The sequence below is a fragment of the Protopterus annectens genome, chromosome 12.part0 (assembly GCF_019279795.1).
Source record: "Protopterus annectens isolate FY-2018-M chromosome 12.part0, PAN1.0, whole genome shotgun sequence".
NCBI lineage: Eukaryota > Metazoa > Chordata > Ceratodontiformes > Protopteridae > Protopterus > Protopterus annectens.
In genome coordinates this window covers 726,378,480-726,395,010 of record NC_056746.1, presented here as the reverse complement: position 1 = coordinate 726,395,010, position 16,531 = coordinate 726,378,480, and the positions used below count along the sequence as shown (strand labels likewise).

The window sequence follows — 16,531 nt, the reverse complement described above, 5'->3', positions numbered from 1 at the left end:
TCCATGACAACACATGTCACAGGTTGTTGCTGCTGTTGTCCAGGAGCCACCATACTTAGGAGCAGCTCCTCCACTCTGGTGAGGGGGGGGATGAATGGCCACCCCACCACCTGTGGCAAGCTGTTGTCTTTGGATATCAGATGCATGCCGCTGGACATGTCTAATTAAATCACTGCAGTGATGGCGTACCTGCTCATATGTCCAGTTATGCATGCCTATGTCATTTACCCGATGAACAAGATTCTGCCACAGTGCAGTCCGCTCCTGCTGCTGCTGGCTGCTTCGGGAAAACAGCATAGTGTACTGCTGCACCAGGCTTTGGACAATTTCATCTTCCTCCGCTGCTGTATATGATGGATTGCGCTGGTGGGCCATCTGGCTGAAAAAGATATGAACAATATGTGTGAGCGAGTCCTGTGGCACACTTTAAACCTTTAACCAAAGATATCACTTTATTGACATATATACCATCCATTTCTCTTTCAGGGGTTACATACGTTCACTACCACTTATTGGTTCTCAGGCCACAACTGACTAACAGTGCCTGGCATACCCGGCACACTTTTTGTGACACAATGCACAACCTTGACACAGCGGTATATATCATGCCAATGCACGAACAGAGATGTCATCCATTGCAATGAATGTAAAGTACAGTTACAGTAGTACCATTCAACCACACTAGTCACTGATGCCATAGCCCTGCCTAACATATGTGTACAGTTGTTACTATAGGTGGCATACTGCTGTAACAGAGTATATATGTTGCTGGACACACACGACCCTGTAACACACATATGATTGCAGCCATGGTACAGGTATAATTACACACACATCAGACAAACATACAACGCACCACTGTAGACCAACACAGATGAGCATTACCTGGGTACCATACAGTACTGTGTGCCACTACTTACAGACCCTTATGCCTGAGATTTGTCCTCTGTGCAGACTACAGGAAACACACAAGACAGTGTTTCCAAGCAATGTGAGCACACACCATACTGTGCTGTTTAGGCCTACAGCTTCAGGTAGTACTACAGTTCCTATGGGAGTTGGATTCACCAGCAGTACCACTCACTAAGCATACATGTATTGCTTTAGCCTACAATGAGACACCATGGTCATCAACAAGGAACTACGTCACATCGTATGCCATACTACTATGTCTGCCTAACAGTACAATACACATCTTTCCCTGGTGTTACAGCTAGGATAGACACTACCATGTCAGATACTACTTCATACTAACCTATTACACCTTTACAGACCTTGCACACATTCAGCGTTACACTTATTCAACCTCACATAGCAGGCATTGAGTACATGTGTGAGTGCATAGTGTCATGGGTAGGTTATATGCTATGGGCCCTAGGGCCTACTGCAGCCTAGCCATATGCTATCCTGACCTTTGACACACATGTACTTTGATTTCACTTGCCCCTGCCAACCAGAACCACAGAGGGGGTTCCTGGGGTGTATTACCAATCTCCCAAACACTCATCAGAGGTATTTATGACAACTACTAATGAGGAGCCTTGTTTTCTATTGCTAGGTGGTCTATTCCAGTGTATGGCATATCTCTGAGATAGGAACCTATCCCTCCAGCATGTGCTGTTTAGTGAGCTGACAAAGTTTAGGGCCCTAGAGCGTGTATCCCGGAGGGATTGTGATATGTTGCCATGGTGGTTGCTACCCTGCTATGGGTGTGACATACCTCTGTATGTCCGGCGGAGATCACCTCTGTGTGGCCAGTATGGAATACAGTGTAGATGTGGCTTTGTGAGTCAGTCTGCATAGGGCATCTGTTTGCGGCCATTAGTACCCTCTGTGAGATATGTCTGTGGCCTTTCCACCTGCTGTAGTTGTCATGTGAGGTACATACCACACAGGGCATTGTGATGAGTAGAAGGGAACACTGACCTATATTTCCCTAGATGACACACCTGTTGTCATGGCACATACCACACAGACAGATTACAGGTCTAGTGTGGCACTTTCTTTATCAAAGAGGTGGCTACTGTCAACCTGTGTCCCATGTTCCCTTATCACACCTATGGTGTTGGGTATATCTCTACCTATGTGGTAGTTAATGGGTACAGTGTTTTGGAAAGGAGGAATGGCACTGCAGTATCAACACTTGTCTACAGTCCATGCCTTGGTCATCACACACCTGTTGCAGTACATATGGCCCCATGTCTCTCTCTCTATAGATATATATATATCTATATATATATCTATATATATATATATATATATATATATATATATATATATATATATATATATATATCTACATATATGTACACATCCATTGCTGTACACATAGATGTACATATAGGCACATGTACAGTCCACCTTTCATGGTGGGGATATCAGTTATGTGACAGTTGTGGGATGTACAGTTATGTGATTATATTGCACAGTGTTGTGCAGAATGCATGTGGGTGCCCTCGGCCCATGTAGCTTTAGCAGGCCTCACTGGCTGTAACACAGCAGATGTGACAAATCAGTCCCACAGCGTTTAACCAGCACATGACATATATCAGCACTGCATGCTGTTTTCTATGCCACACACTATGACCTACATAGATATATGCACATAACAACCTTCAACAACAGATATCTGTCCACCCTTCACTAACAGTTGCAGTATGTCCCTTACCCTATGCACATATGCAGATACAGATAGAAACGTACTGCTAACACACATGGATGATTTGCAGAGTGTAGAGTACTCTTCAGGAACATCTACTACATGCCAACACATACATATGAGTTACACATACCTTACCTTTGTATTTCCCTGCTCCGTCTGTTACAGTTTTGTAGGTTTTTTTTTTGGGGGGGTTGGTTGTTTGTTTTGGGTTTTCTCCCTCTGTTTAAGTTTCCCTCTCGGTTTCTCTCTCTGTTGTCTTTGTCTCTGTCTCTCTCTCACTGTCGCTCTCTATCTCCCTGTACCTGCAATGATATTATTGCATATGTGGACAGCAGGTACAGCCTGCTTTTCTAGGTATCTGCACTTGCGCATGTGACAGCCTCTGCACCAATTGCTGCCCACCATTCAGTAATTGCATACAGCCTGCTGTGTGCTGATTGCATTACTCCCTGTGATTGCAGCCCACTGCTATAAAATGCTAGTTTTGGTAGGCGTAGCCCTTTCAGCTTTCCAAGGTGAGGCCCTTGCTTGTTTGCTCTGGACACCATTGTGTCAGTCAGAAGGTTGGTATATGTCTCTTATCTGAAGCTAGGGCTGTAGCCAGTGATATGCATGTTGTATTCAATCCTGAATGTTGCTGCTTCCAGTACACACTTCTCAGTGTAGACATGTACTCACCCCTTCAAATGCTAACACAGGATACATGGGAGTATGTACTTTCTTTCTGAATTAGACACTTAACTGCCATACAAATGTGGTTAGTGCACTGTATTCCTGTGGCACATGCAGTGTTTGTGAACTGCTATACTGTAATTATTACGTTACTCACCTCTGAACAGTTTGTGGTTTGTTTGTGTTTCAATTAGCACAGGCTGCTCAACACAACTGGACATATTTCAGTACTGAGTATGCCTACCTACACCCTGGTTTTTGCTTGAATACACAGGTGTGTTGTACCTTTGGGTAGGGGTGCAGAACTGCAAAGAGCATTTTTTATTATCATGTGAGGTTTATCTTGCTGAACATACAGGATTGCTGTGTACCTGTTAGTCTATCAAGGCAAGTAGTCTGTCTGTGTAGCTCCCACCTGTGGACATATCCAGATGGTAGCTAGAGGTTAGCCTATTATACTTTGTCTGTGCACCACACCAGTCTTTTCAGCACAGGCACATTGGCATTGTCACAGTTGGTTGTTAGCAGTACATGGCTACATCCTGTGAAATTTCTGTGCTGTACTCCTACATAAGGGCATACTTGTGGAACTCCTTCCAAAGCTATTTGCAGAGTGTGTAACAGCAGTAATGCTGATATGCCTGTGTGTTTTTGTCTCTGCCAGGCTTCAGATACTCTCAGGCATGTATTTGAACGGCCTCAGTGAAAGGTACATATACGTTAGATACATCTGCAATATATTACAGACATATTGCAGTTGAGACTTTCTTGGGAATCAGAGCATATGTATACCTACACCTTTTCTGATGTGCAAGCAGTGTCTTCTCTCACCTATTGAGATTATTCATTACATGTGATTCCACACTTGTCTGCCTAAAGTTAGTACTTTCCAGAGTGATTCAGTGGGGCAAAGCTAACATTTGTTTACAAATCAGGGACATCCCTGTAAAGCAGTCACAGTTGGGGAGTCTGGCCTCTGCCCTAATCAACTTTGCCAGTATTTATCCTGGACTGATACTGTGTGGTGTTTGTAAGGTGCTACTGTAACATTATTCCCTGCTTGGGTGGCTGGTTCTCTTTTCACATTCATGTCATGCAATTCCACAACAACTGCTGGTAAAGACCCACAGAACAGGATTTGAGTTATACCATTCCTAATTTCCATTTACATTCCCTCATTGTAATGCATGATATATTTATGTCAGCACCAAGTTATTTGCATGTCTGCTGTGGCTAAGTGGTAATTCGTGCAGTCTATTGTGCCAATGGTCTTGGGTTCGAGACGGGCAGAGGTCTTTTCTTTTGCTGCTGAGCAGAACAAGGGCCCTTCCATAGAGTGGCTAAGGCACTTTTAAGCAGTTGTAAGCAGGTTTGTGCGGGTTTGTGCAATGCTTAGAGATGCTTAGCTAAGCACACACATGCGCACACTCGCTTAAACCCATTTACTACCGCTTAAAAGTGCTTACTCCCGCTAACCCCCATGCTAATTTCTTTTAAAGAAAAGAAAATGGGGAGATAGGAAAGTGGTGAAAAAGGGGGCACAAAGAGGAACAGACAGTAGGTAAACATGTGTAAACGGGATGTGCAGGATGGGTGTAGGGGAGATCCATAGCTGCTCATTTCGTTACCAACAACAGCTGTGCATATGCAATAAATTTGGAGTGAAATTTGAAACCTTCCACCCCCTGGGAGAGGGGTGAGGACAACAAAGTATGTTGTATTGCCAATTATAATTGTCAGTTTACATGTCCAGTGGACATGTGTGCGAAATGGGCAGCTATGTATGGGGTGTAATTTTTTTGTGAGTACAGATTGCCCTTTTTTTTTTTCAGGTGAGAGTGTAAAGTGAGGTAGAGGAAGTAGGTATGTTCGGGGAGGTAGGTTGGGGAGGTAAACAGACAAGATGCATACAGGGGCAGTGTATGACACATAGGGTGGGTGAACACAATTGACAGGGATGGATGTTTGGAAATCGCAAGCCCATGAGCCCACAGATGGTAACAGTGGAACTGAGATCCCCACCCATGGGCAGTCACCACTGCACCTTCACAACCCCAAGGGTGGCTGTGCTGGGAGCTGCGTAGGATGGGCAGGCTCACCCATGAGATGCATCACTCTCGCCTGGCATAGGGGATCAGCGACTGAACGCTGGCTCTACCTACGCACCACAGCCCAGACCCTTCGAAGGGTGACATGTGGCCCTTCTCCACCCACACTTGCACGGGGGACGAGCCCCATCCCCTGCAGCACTTTCACTGAAGGTGGCACAGGACCAACGGAGGAGGGGAGCCCGGGCTGGGCACTGGACCTGCTGGTGCCAGGTGCACTCCCCAGCTGAGGAGGGACATGTGGGTCCGCTGGGACCAGCCTTCCCATACGTTCTGTGATTAGGTGTGTTTAATTACAACATAAACAACAGCATTCCAGATTAGTTGTAACAGCATGCAGTAATATTCCCTTTAACCCAACACACCAAGGTTCCAACAGTTGAACAGCAAGCATAACACATGCATATATTGAACGACAGTGGATACTCCAACAGCATGCAGGGATGTTTGGTAACAACAGGCCACCATGATTGTGGGGTTTGAACAGGGCACATGCATCAGCGTGAATGCAAATATTTATAGAACAATAGGACATATGTCCCAACAAATATTTAAGATTACACATACCCATTGAGGTGTGGAATTGCATGGTTTATGCACATACAGTAGGGTGTAGAAAAAAACTCAATTAACATCTTATAATTACTTTTACTCTACACTATATTCCTAGTGACTGCAGGTGTATATCCCCTACATGTATTATTACACTTGCCAACATGCATTAGGTTGTGTAATGGGTTTGGCTAGTTCAATATATGCCTGACCTATATCTGACATACTAACTGTCCAAGATGCAGATGTTACTGTTCCATATTCCTTGATTACATTTATATTTCTTTATCTACTTATCTGGATGTTTTCACATGACATTTTCACTTCTATTTGTACAGAACCCTGCATTTCTTGACACACACTCACATTTATGGGGAACAAATGAACATGCTACTTGTGTGCAAGATTTACTTATGCATGCCTGCCAGTAACTGACTGTTGAGGACTGTATATATGCTTCATAGCTACTAGCACTTCCATCACCCGCTTTATATGGAACTGCACAACTCTGGGTTGCCAGCACTTTTTAAAAAAGTACTATTTGTATAATGTAAGGGTACAACAACATTTCACACTAAGTGACACAGACACACTCCAGGTTTTAGACCATTATTAATGACATTACACACTTTTCCACAGGCTCACTCCTTTATTTGTTATAACGGTGCATATGGAAGACATATTCAAGACATAGTATACATTTATTAATAGGTTAGAACACTCTTTTTCAGGCTGACTCACTTATTTTATATGAAAGTACCTGCAGGGATATTATTCCGGACATATGTTACCTTTCTTAATGGGTTACTACACTCTTTTTCTGGCTCTCTGACTTTTTTATCTGACAGTACATGCAGAGGAGTTATTCAGGCCATTTATGGCTGTATTATTGGACTACAACACATTATTTCATGCTCTCTCCCCTATTTTGTATAACAATACATGCAGAATAATCACTAACCTGCCTGGTGGCACAGCCTATCTGCACAGGCTTGCTGATTCGCAGCACGGTCACCTGCAGCTGTAAAGTAAATTAAGGGATATTGAGACATACCTATCCGTTATACAGAATCAATTATCAATTCCTACATACTGCATTCCATGGCTACCTACTCAGTTGTGGGGCATCCTGCATCCCACGGGCCTCCTGTATCCATTGGTTCAGGCAGTCCTGCTTCAGTCTCTTCAGGTCTGCATGGTGGTGATGGACCTGCTCACCAGTCCGAGGAATGTCTGTGACACTGGTAAGGTCATGAGCTAACCGGTTCCAAGCCTCTGCCTTGTACACTGTCCCTTGGAACTGACCCTGCAGGAGTCTTGACTCATGACGGTGGACAAGGAGCTAAACCATGTATTTTGACTCCTCGATGCCCCAACGTTGCACTCAGAAGCATGTACCCTCTCCTGCACCAGCCATTCTACCTGCAGATGTGAGCTACAATCAGTTATGGCGAGTATTCCCACCTATGGTGGTTAAATATGCCGCATTTCCCACACTTTTTTGTGATTGGCCATATTTGAAAATTCTCGGCTGACTGCAGACCTGCTTAGTAATGGTTAATATACCATTACTAAGTATATGTATGTTAACAGTGGCTGTTTCACCTAAGTTGTCATGGCTTAGTGGTTCTGTGCTTTGATTAGGATGCACAGAGTCCTGGGTTTGAACCTTGTCATTCATTTTATTTTCATACTGTTCAGACAGGCTAGGGGGTGTGGCTGCATTTAAGCAACTTTGCTCTACGTTGCTCCAAGTTGCCCTACGGTGCGCTGGTTGGCACAGCACACACGTCCGCGCAAACACATTGTGCTGGTTAAAGTGCTATTTCACTATGGGCACCTCTATTGCGCTGGGTACAGCACTCTTAAACTTTGGGCAACTCTATTGCACTGGGTAAAGCGCTATTAAACTGTGGGCAACTCTATTGCACTGGGTAAAGCACTATTAAGCTATGGGCAACTCTATTGCACTGGGTAAAGTTCTGCTTAACTGCAAGCAATTATGTATCAGGATCCTTTAAAAATTTAATATTTTGCTCACCGATACATTGGCCATTTCACTGCTTTTTACTGATATTTTAATCATATGTGTCAGGTATTATTCCATGTACTGATTTAAAACATAAATAAGAAGGGGAGTAGTGGGGCTCGAACCGTGAATGCTTCTTCTTTGTGCGAACACTCTACCATTATGCTATTGCTATTTGGTGCTATTTGCATAAACATTCTTTCTTATGCCCTTCCATGTTGGAATTGCTAACTACAGCTAAGCAATGGGCACACCCACGCTCACACGCGCAAATACGGGCAGCTATTTCGGGAATTTAAAAAAAATAAAATTAATTTTTTACTTTTCATAACTGTGATGGGGGTTTACAATGTCAGGGAGTGTGGTGTTGGGTGCTAGGACATTTGAGCGGACTCGCTCTTGTGTGCTTTCATTTTCTTTTTACAAACCTTGCAGGGGCATGGCCGTTTAGACTGCTTTCCTACCCAGTCCATGTAAGACTTACGGTTGAGTCAGCGTGCCCTCATGAATATTCATGGCACGCTGACATCATACCATTCAATTGCAGCCTACGAGTAAGACTTATTAAGTCTTACACGGAGGATTCGTGAATCTGGGAAAGAATCTATCAGGGAGGCTAAAAACTCTCTTTAACAAGAGCCTCCTGACGGGCTTTGTCCCAGAGGAATAGAGGACTGTAACAACCATCCAGCTGCACAAGGGAGGCCATCAAATGACCCAGGGAACTACAGACCCAGAAGCTTAACCAGTCTTATATTTAAGGCCATGGATAGAATGATCATGGACCTGATCAATAATGACATAGGAAATCTCCAAACACTGGCCAGACCCAATTTGTCTTTGTCAAAGGAAGGTCTTGCCTGCTCAATCTGGTGGATATCTTCAAGAAAGTCACCAGATCTATGGATGAGGGTAAAATGGTTCTCACCACTTATCTATACCTGGCCATTGCCTTTGACACAATCCCCACTCAGGAATCATAGATAAACTTACTGAGTTAGACATAACCGCCTATATTGTCAGACAGATAGTAAACTGGCTCACTGACAGGACACATGTCTTCCAGATAGGTGGATCCACTTCTGAGAAGAAACCTCTTACAAGTGATATTCCAAAGGGCTCAGTGTTGGGACCAATTCTGTTAGGTATATACTTCTCTGAAGTGAAGGCCAATGTTGGGGGCCTCTGACTCACCAAGTTTGCCAACAGCTGCTGGGAGAAATCATTGAATCTCCAAATGATGTTGACATCCTACAAACAGACCTAAAAATGACAAATGACAGGTGCCAAAACCATTGTCTGGGACTGAATGCTAAAAAAATGCATAAATAAAATATTCCTGCAAATTATAATATCGATAGCACACCTCTAAAAGTAGACACAGTGGAGAAGGACCTAAAACACAGATAGATAGTAACCTAAACTTTGACCACCAGGTAGCTACAGTATTGAGAAAATCCTTCTGTGTGGTTCAACTTATAAGTAAAGGCATGACATCAAAATCAAAGGAAGTCTTAGTGTCATTGTACTCAGCCCAAATCAGGCGCATATTCAAGTAGAATGCTGCCTTCTGCATGTAACTAACTAGCCACTTACAGCAGTTGGAGAGGCCCTATACGATTTGCACTAGTAAATACAAAGTGCAAGACAAATATCTTATATAGACCAATTAAAGGCCCTATCCCTTTACTCTGTCTCATATTGTTTATTGAAAGGCAACATATGCCTGACCTGCAAGGCATGCTCTGATCCAGCCTTGATGAAAGTGTTACATATTTGCAAGAAAAATTATGCAAAGATTACTCATTCCATGGACCTGAACCTTATTTGTGACTCCAACAGAACTTGCTGGAGACACAGACTCTTATCCCAAAGGCTACCCCATCTATGGAATAAGCTTCCCATCTTCATAAAACAAAACCCATCCCTCACTCCATTCAAAAAGAATTTGGATAAGTGGATGGAGAATTGTAAATTCACTCCAAGGGTACTGAGCATGTCCCTTATGAACAGAGGCAGTCTATAAAATGACTCAGGGCTACAAAAACAAAAGACCCACTACCCTGATACTACCCCATTCCATATTTGGGGAATTAAGATATAATATTGTCATATCCTGGGTATTATGGAATAGGCTTGTAAAGCCTCCTGTTCCATTATTATAGGAATCAACTATGAACCTATTTTGGGTCATTGTGGTTGCTTAATGGCAGCTTGTACAATGTCATACATTTCTCTTGATATAGCAAACCTTGCTGCTGCTGCTGCTTTTAAAAAGTTTGACAGTTTTCTGGCCATCATTAAGAAACTATTACTATGATCAGTTATAGATAACTTGTAACCTATCTATAAATAACCTGCAATGATTTTTTAAAAGCAGACAGCTGCTACCTTTAAGAAAAATAGTTTAGATTGTTTACACATTACATTTACTTAATGGCAGTGTGTAAACTGTTAATTTTTTGAAGATCTGTTCTTCACCCTATACAAATTGAAACCTGTTCCTTGTATTTCCATTCACACTTCTCTGTTCCCAAGAAGGGAAGACATCCCTGATCAGTATCAGCAAGAAACTACGATCCCTCATAAAATCATCCAAGGCGAGCTTTGAAAGAAAAATTGCCAAGGACTCCAAAGATAACTACAAGGCATTCTTTAACTATGTCAAGAATCTAAGTGGCAATGCTCAGATCTGCTTTGAGTTAGTGCAGAATGGCAAAAAATACACTGAACCAACCAATATCGCCAACATCCTGGCAGACAGGTTCAGCACAAACCTCACCCCCCTCTTACCCCCATAAGGGCCCATAACCTTACCAGAAGAATGTAGAGTCCCTGAAATCACAGACACTCAGGTTAAAACAGCCCTCTCCAAAGCCAAAAACACAGCATTAATGGGACCGGACGGTGTCCCAGGCTATGTCCTACACAAGTTCAAAGACGAACTAACCCCTCACTTAAGCACACTGTTCAAACCCAGCCTCTCCACAGGCTACATACCCATAGAGTGGTGCACAGCAATGGTTATTCCGCTCCACAAAGGTGGAGCCACAACAGGCTCCGGAAACTATCGCTCTATAAGCTTGACTAGCTTGATCTGCAAGGCTATGGAGCGCATCATCATGGAACTCATTAACAGAGACAATGAGAACCTCCAACACTGGACCCTACCCAGTTTAGCTTTGTTAAGGACAGATCTTGCCTTCTAAACCTGGTGGACTTATTTTAGACAGTTACCAAGGCTATAGATGAGGGAAAGGTGGTACACCTACCTAGACCTCGCTAAGGCCTTCAACATCATTCCCCATTCTGGTATTATAGACAAGCTCACCAGCCTGAACATAAACCTCTATGTCACAAGATGGGTTGCCAACTGGCTCATGGACAGAACCCACATGGTGAGAGTTGTGGGAGCTAGGTCCAACTCTAAATCGGTTACAAGTGGCATTCCCCAGGTCTCAGTCCTAGGACCCCTACTGTTCGGCATATACTTCTCAGAGGTACAGGCAATCACAGGAGGACTAAGGCTGACCAAATTCGCAGATGACTGCAAACTAGGGGCTATAATTGACTCTCAGGCTGACACAGACATCCTCCAAAAGGGTCTCACTGAGATGGATACCTGGTGTCAAAATCATGGCCTCAAGCTAAATGCCAAAAAGTGCATAGTCATCCCCTTTGGAAAAAACAAAGTACCCACAAACTACCATATAGGTGGTAGCCTCCTAAATACGGAAGACGTAATAAGGGATCTGGGGACCCAAGTAGATAGCAATCTCATCTTTGATAATCACATTGCCAAAGTGGTTAGAAAATCCTTATCTGTGGCCCACCTAATCACAAAAGGGTTCGCATCCAGATCAAAAGAGGTCATTGTGCCCCTCTACTCATCACTCATCAGACCCATCATAGAGTACAACACCCCATTAGGGATGTATCTTACAAGACACCTGCAACAGCTGGAAAGACCACAGAAGTACCTCACCAAGAGGATCAATGGCCTCAAACAGATGCCCTATGCAGCTCGACTGAAGAAACTCCAGTTGTACTCGGTTGCATGCCGCCTACTTAGAGGTGATCTCTGCCTGACATACAAGGCCATGTCCAACCCAGAATTGATGGACATGTTCCACCTAAAGTAAACCTTATCAGCTCGGGCCACATGATCTAGGGATCTAAACCTCACCGCAACAATAAATTGGACGTGCTGGAGGGATAGATTCCTGTCCCAGAGACTTCCCATGCTTTGGAACAAGATCCCAATCTACATTAGGCAGAGCTCCTCACTAACACTCTTAAAAGGAAGCCTTGACAAGTGGATGGGAAACAGAAAGTTTACCTCAGGGATCACTTCAGTGGCCCTGCTGGACAGAGGCACAGGGAACTAATCTAAGGGGGCGGCGAAAGCCAACACATTCTGGCTAGGCTTATAAATGCCTTCGGGCAGATAGCCTAGTACCCACCTATGAACCTATGAACACCACTTTTCCTACAACAACAATTACTTTATATCACATCTGGTCTGTCACAGAAAATAATCCTATGCTGGTTCAATCAGCTGTTCTGTAGTTACTTATTATTTTTCAGAGCAGAAACCCACTGTTGTAGATGAAATGTTTAATAATGACACACTAAGACATGAACATTCTAATATTTTGGAAACCTGCATAGCGCAGAATGGAAATGATATGTGTTTCGGTTGTTAGTCATCAACCACTACAATATGTGCAAGAAAGAAAAGCTAAAATATGAAACTGCATAGTTATAGAAACATACAGGACACCATTTGCCTTGTAAAAGTCATGCATTGTTAGAGAATGTCCTACTGTCTGTGCAACAGAAACACCTAAGGAGATTCATTATACACTACAAGTCTGAAGCTTTCAGAATTCACAGCCTAGACAGGCATTATGTTTTTTAACATAAACAGGCCTCTTAATATCAAAAATGTTTCAATAATATTATAGTTTCTCTAGAGTGTAAGCACAGTTTATTGAAGATCACAGGTCAAAAAATATCTTATGATATTCATTGTTAAAAGAAATATATTCTGATATATTGTGATGCAGTTAGAGTGCTATGGGTAATATATTTTCCACAAATATGATTTACTACAGTATTACTGATTTATTTATTTTACTTCAGAACCTGAAATATTTTTGGTTCCAGTGATGTCTGTCACAAATAACTTCTAGTAGGTTCCATTGGACAACAGACATCTGACAATCATAAAAATGAGCTACACTCATGTAATTCAGCCAAAGTTTTGAAGATGGACATTAAATCACTTATATGAAAGAAAGTGAACACATCTCAGCCAGTCTGTGTGTGATCAGATTCACAATGAAATTCATAAATCTTGATTATTGTCTGTCACAGCTGATTAGAAACCCATGCTTTTGATAGGAGTACAGCTCTCATTTGCAAGGAAATATAAAAAATTTCTGATTGAGTGCATAATTTGAGAGATATATATAGCACTCCATCTAGTTTAACAATAGATCTGTCATTGTTCATGAAAATGCCTCAGTGTCTCAGGCATTTGAATTTATTGTTTAGAATCTACATTTCTGATGATGCGATCACAATAAAATGTCTTGACAGTTCTGTTTTCCCTTACCCTGTCTAGCAAACGGATCATTTCTTCTATATGTCTGCAGTTTTCAGCAAAAGAGCTTAGATATCAAGTAAACCATTTCTTGTCAGTACATTTGACATTTGAACAGTGGAAGTGGTGCATTGTATGGAATTTATAGGCTGTGCATATTTTCCAGCATGAAATAAAGTATTGTTTTCTTTTACATTTGAAAGTTAATGGAGTGTTTGAATATGTAAATGCTATCACTATAATATGATTGTGCTGTATATTGCATCTCACCATGCTTTCCTTGACAAAAGATGGTAGCATGCTTAACTTTCGAAGCTCCTAACACGTCATTAACCATGGTATGCCTGCCCGCTTATCCTGTCATAGAGTAACTACTTAAAAGGCTGTGCTGTTTCCCCATTGATAATGGAAACTTGAAATGTGGGGATTTTAAATGGCTGTTGAAAAGTCAGTACATTAGAATGGTAGCATTTTAGAAAACACCAAACTATGTGCAGTTTTGCATAGGCTGCCCAAGTTTTGACATTTTTATGATGCAAAACAGAGGTTGTGTCTAGAGCTTAGGAAAACTATCGGCAATGTTTTTCCACTCAAAGGTTATAGAAGTCATACACGGTGCTGGTGACCTATTTTACTCAGTAATGACTGCAATATCTGCCCTATGTCCCACATATTTCTGAAACTGGTATATTGAATTTCCTGGGACTCATGTTCTAACATATCCATAGCAAGGTCATCTAGTGCCCTGGGCATTTCGCAGACCGGACCAACAAAATGCCTTTTACTCTGAACTATAACTGCAGAAAACTGTTTTTTTTTACATTTATTAACACACTGAGCTTCACAAATGTAATGTTGGCATTAATTAAAGAAGCTGTAATATCACCTGCAGCTTCTCATATTGCAGGATTCTACTACCCCTTTCTTCCATGCATATCATTAATATTTATGATTAAGTTGTACTTGTCATGGGACACTCTCATAATCAAACATTTAAACTTTCTGGAAGGGATTATATTGTTTTTATCCCTCTTATCCTCATATTCCAGCACTTTAACTACCAATGACTTGCACATCCCTCCAATACAATGACATTTTATTATACCGTGCACATTTCTAAATATGTTGTAAAGCTAGATGGACTTTTTTATTTTATTTTAAAGTTCAGATTAAAAACGAAGACAATCATTTTGACCAACAAGATTGCTGACAATAGTTGACAGAAACGATTGCTTTCTCTATCAAACTTCAAACAGAACAAAATATATTTTTCTGTAAGAATGGTAAATTAAACACCCATGGTACGGACAGGGAATGTCTAACATAACAAAGCAAGAATTCAGTACATTAGTAAATTAACCTCAGTCTATCATTTTATTAAAGCTTTTATCTTGGATGCAGAATTGAAAGATGCTTGAGTGTGTACTTTCAAGATGCATTATGTTGTGCTACAGTATATCCTTTTATGTTTGTTAAATAGTAATCTTATGTCTCACTTTGAATGAGGATTTATAGCCTAAAATATTTCAGCAACTACTGATATTGAATTAGAACTTCTTTAATCAATTAAAAGGCTGTATCTAATGTAGTACTTGTAATTTGCATTTCATTATCAGTGAATAGGGAATGTCAGCAATCACAAATCTGTTAATCAAATAAACATTGCCTGCTATGAATCAAAGTGAGCTTTTATTATAGAAATATCCTTAAGTGTGTACATGCCAATTAACCCACAATGCAGATCTGAAAACTTGTTTGTTGCTTCATTATTGTTTCTCAGCCTTTTAGCTAAGATCAAGTATAGTATCTGTAGTACTGTGCAAATAAAATTCTAGCACTAAACGTAGATATTGATTAGGTCATTACATCCAACCATCACTAAGAACACAAACCACTGTATAACTGAACACAGCTGGGCTTAACTGCTTTGATTCATAACTGCATTGATTCAATATCAGTGCATGTTTGGTAAATTAATTTTATACTGAAGATTGTTTGTGCACATTAATGTGCATTTCCAGTTAACTGACTCGCACTTTGTGTACTTGATATGGACAGATGGCCAATAGATTAAAAACCAACAAAGATTAATAGGACTTCCTTGGCTGAGGAATGCAATGTGACTTTGCTTTAACCCTTTCCTAATGCACAGCATCTTGTTGCTATTTACTTTATATTTAAATTCTGAGTTTAGAACTGTAGGGCAGGAATACTAAAGAATGAAAACAACGAATATTCCTCTAAATGATTAATTGACTCTTTTTGCCATTAAAGTAGATTTTGAACTGGTACCCAGCAGAGAATTATGAAATGCTTACCTCGCTGCTTCTAAAGCAATATAGCACAGGAAAATAGCTGTGAGAAATTGTTTATTTGTGAAGCTTTTACAGATGAGATTAGATGCCTTTGATCTGAAAAAAAAATCTCAGCAACAGCCTTATTTGGAGAAATTGTTCCTTGCAGTATTTATAGTGTTTTTATTTAGGTTGTTTGAGTTTTCATTTATTTTCAGGCTGCATTTCATTTTTATTATGCATTATTTATCTTCTCTGTCTATGGCATGTTGCCTTCAAAATGGAAATTTTACAGCAGTGTGCTAAATACTAAGGTACAATTATTTTTATAATAAAAGTGATGCATTTAAAAGATTCATGTTCATTCTATGAATAGCATGTTCACTTGATGAATAGCATTCCTCCAATTGTTAAAAGTATGAAGTGGTTATGCTAAAAATCACTTTCAGACTAAATCAAAAAACTTTGTGTTTTTATGTGTTTAGGGGCAGCCCCCGTGCACTTCCTTCATGCAGGAGAAATCCCTACCACACTCTCATAAAGTGTATGTACTTACTCCACAGTCACACAACATCGTAAAAACATTCAAAAATCATAGTTCACAGA

General features: G+C 41.2%; 1 pseudogene; it reads left to right on the top strand.

The window, feature by feature from the left end:
• The first annotated feature begins 15,399 nt into the window (after positions 1-15,399).
• Positions 15,400-15,608, top strand: LOC122817427 (annotated as a pseudogene).
• Positions 15,609-16,531: the final 923 nt, after the last annotated feature.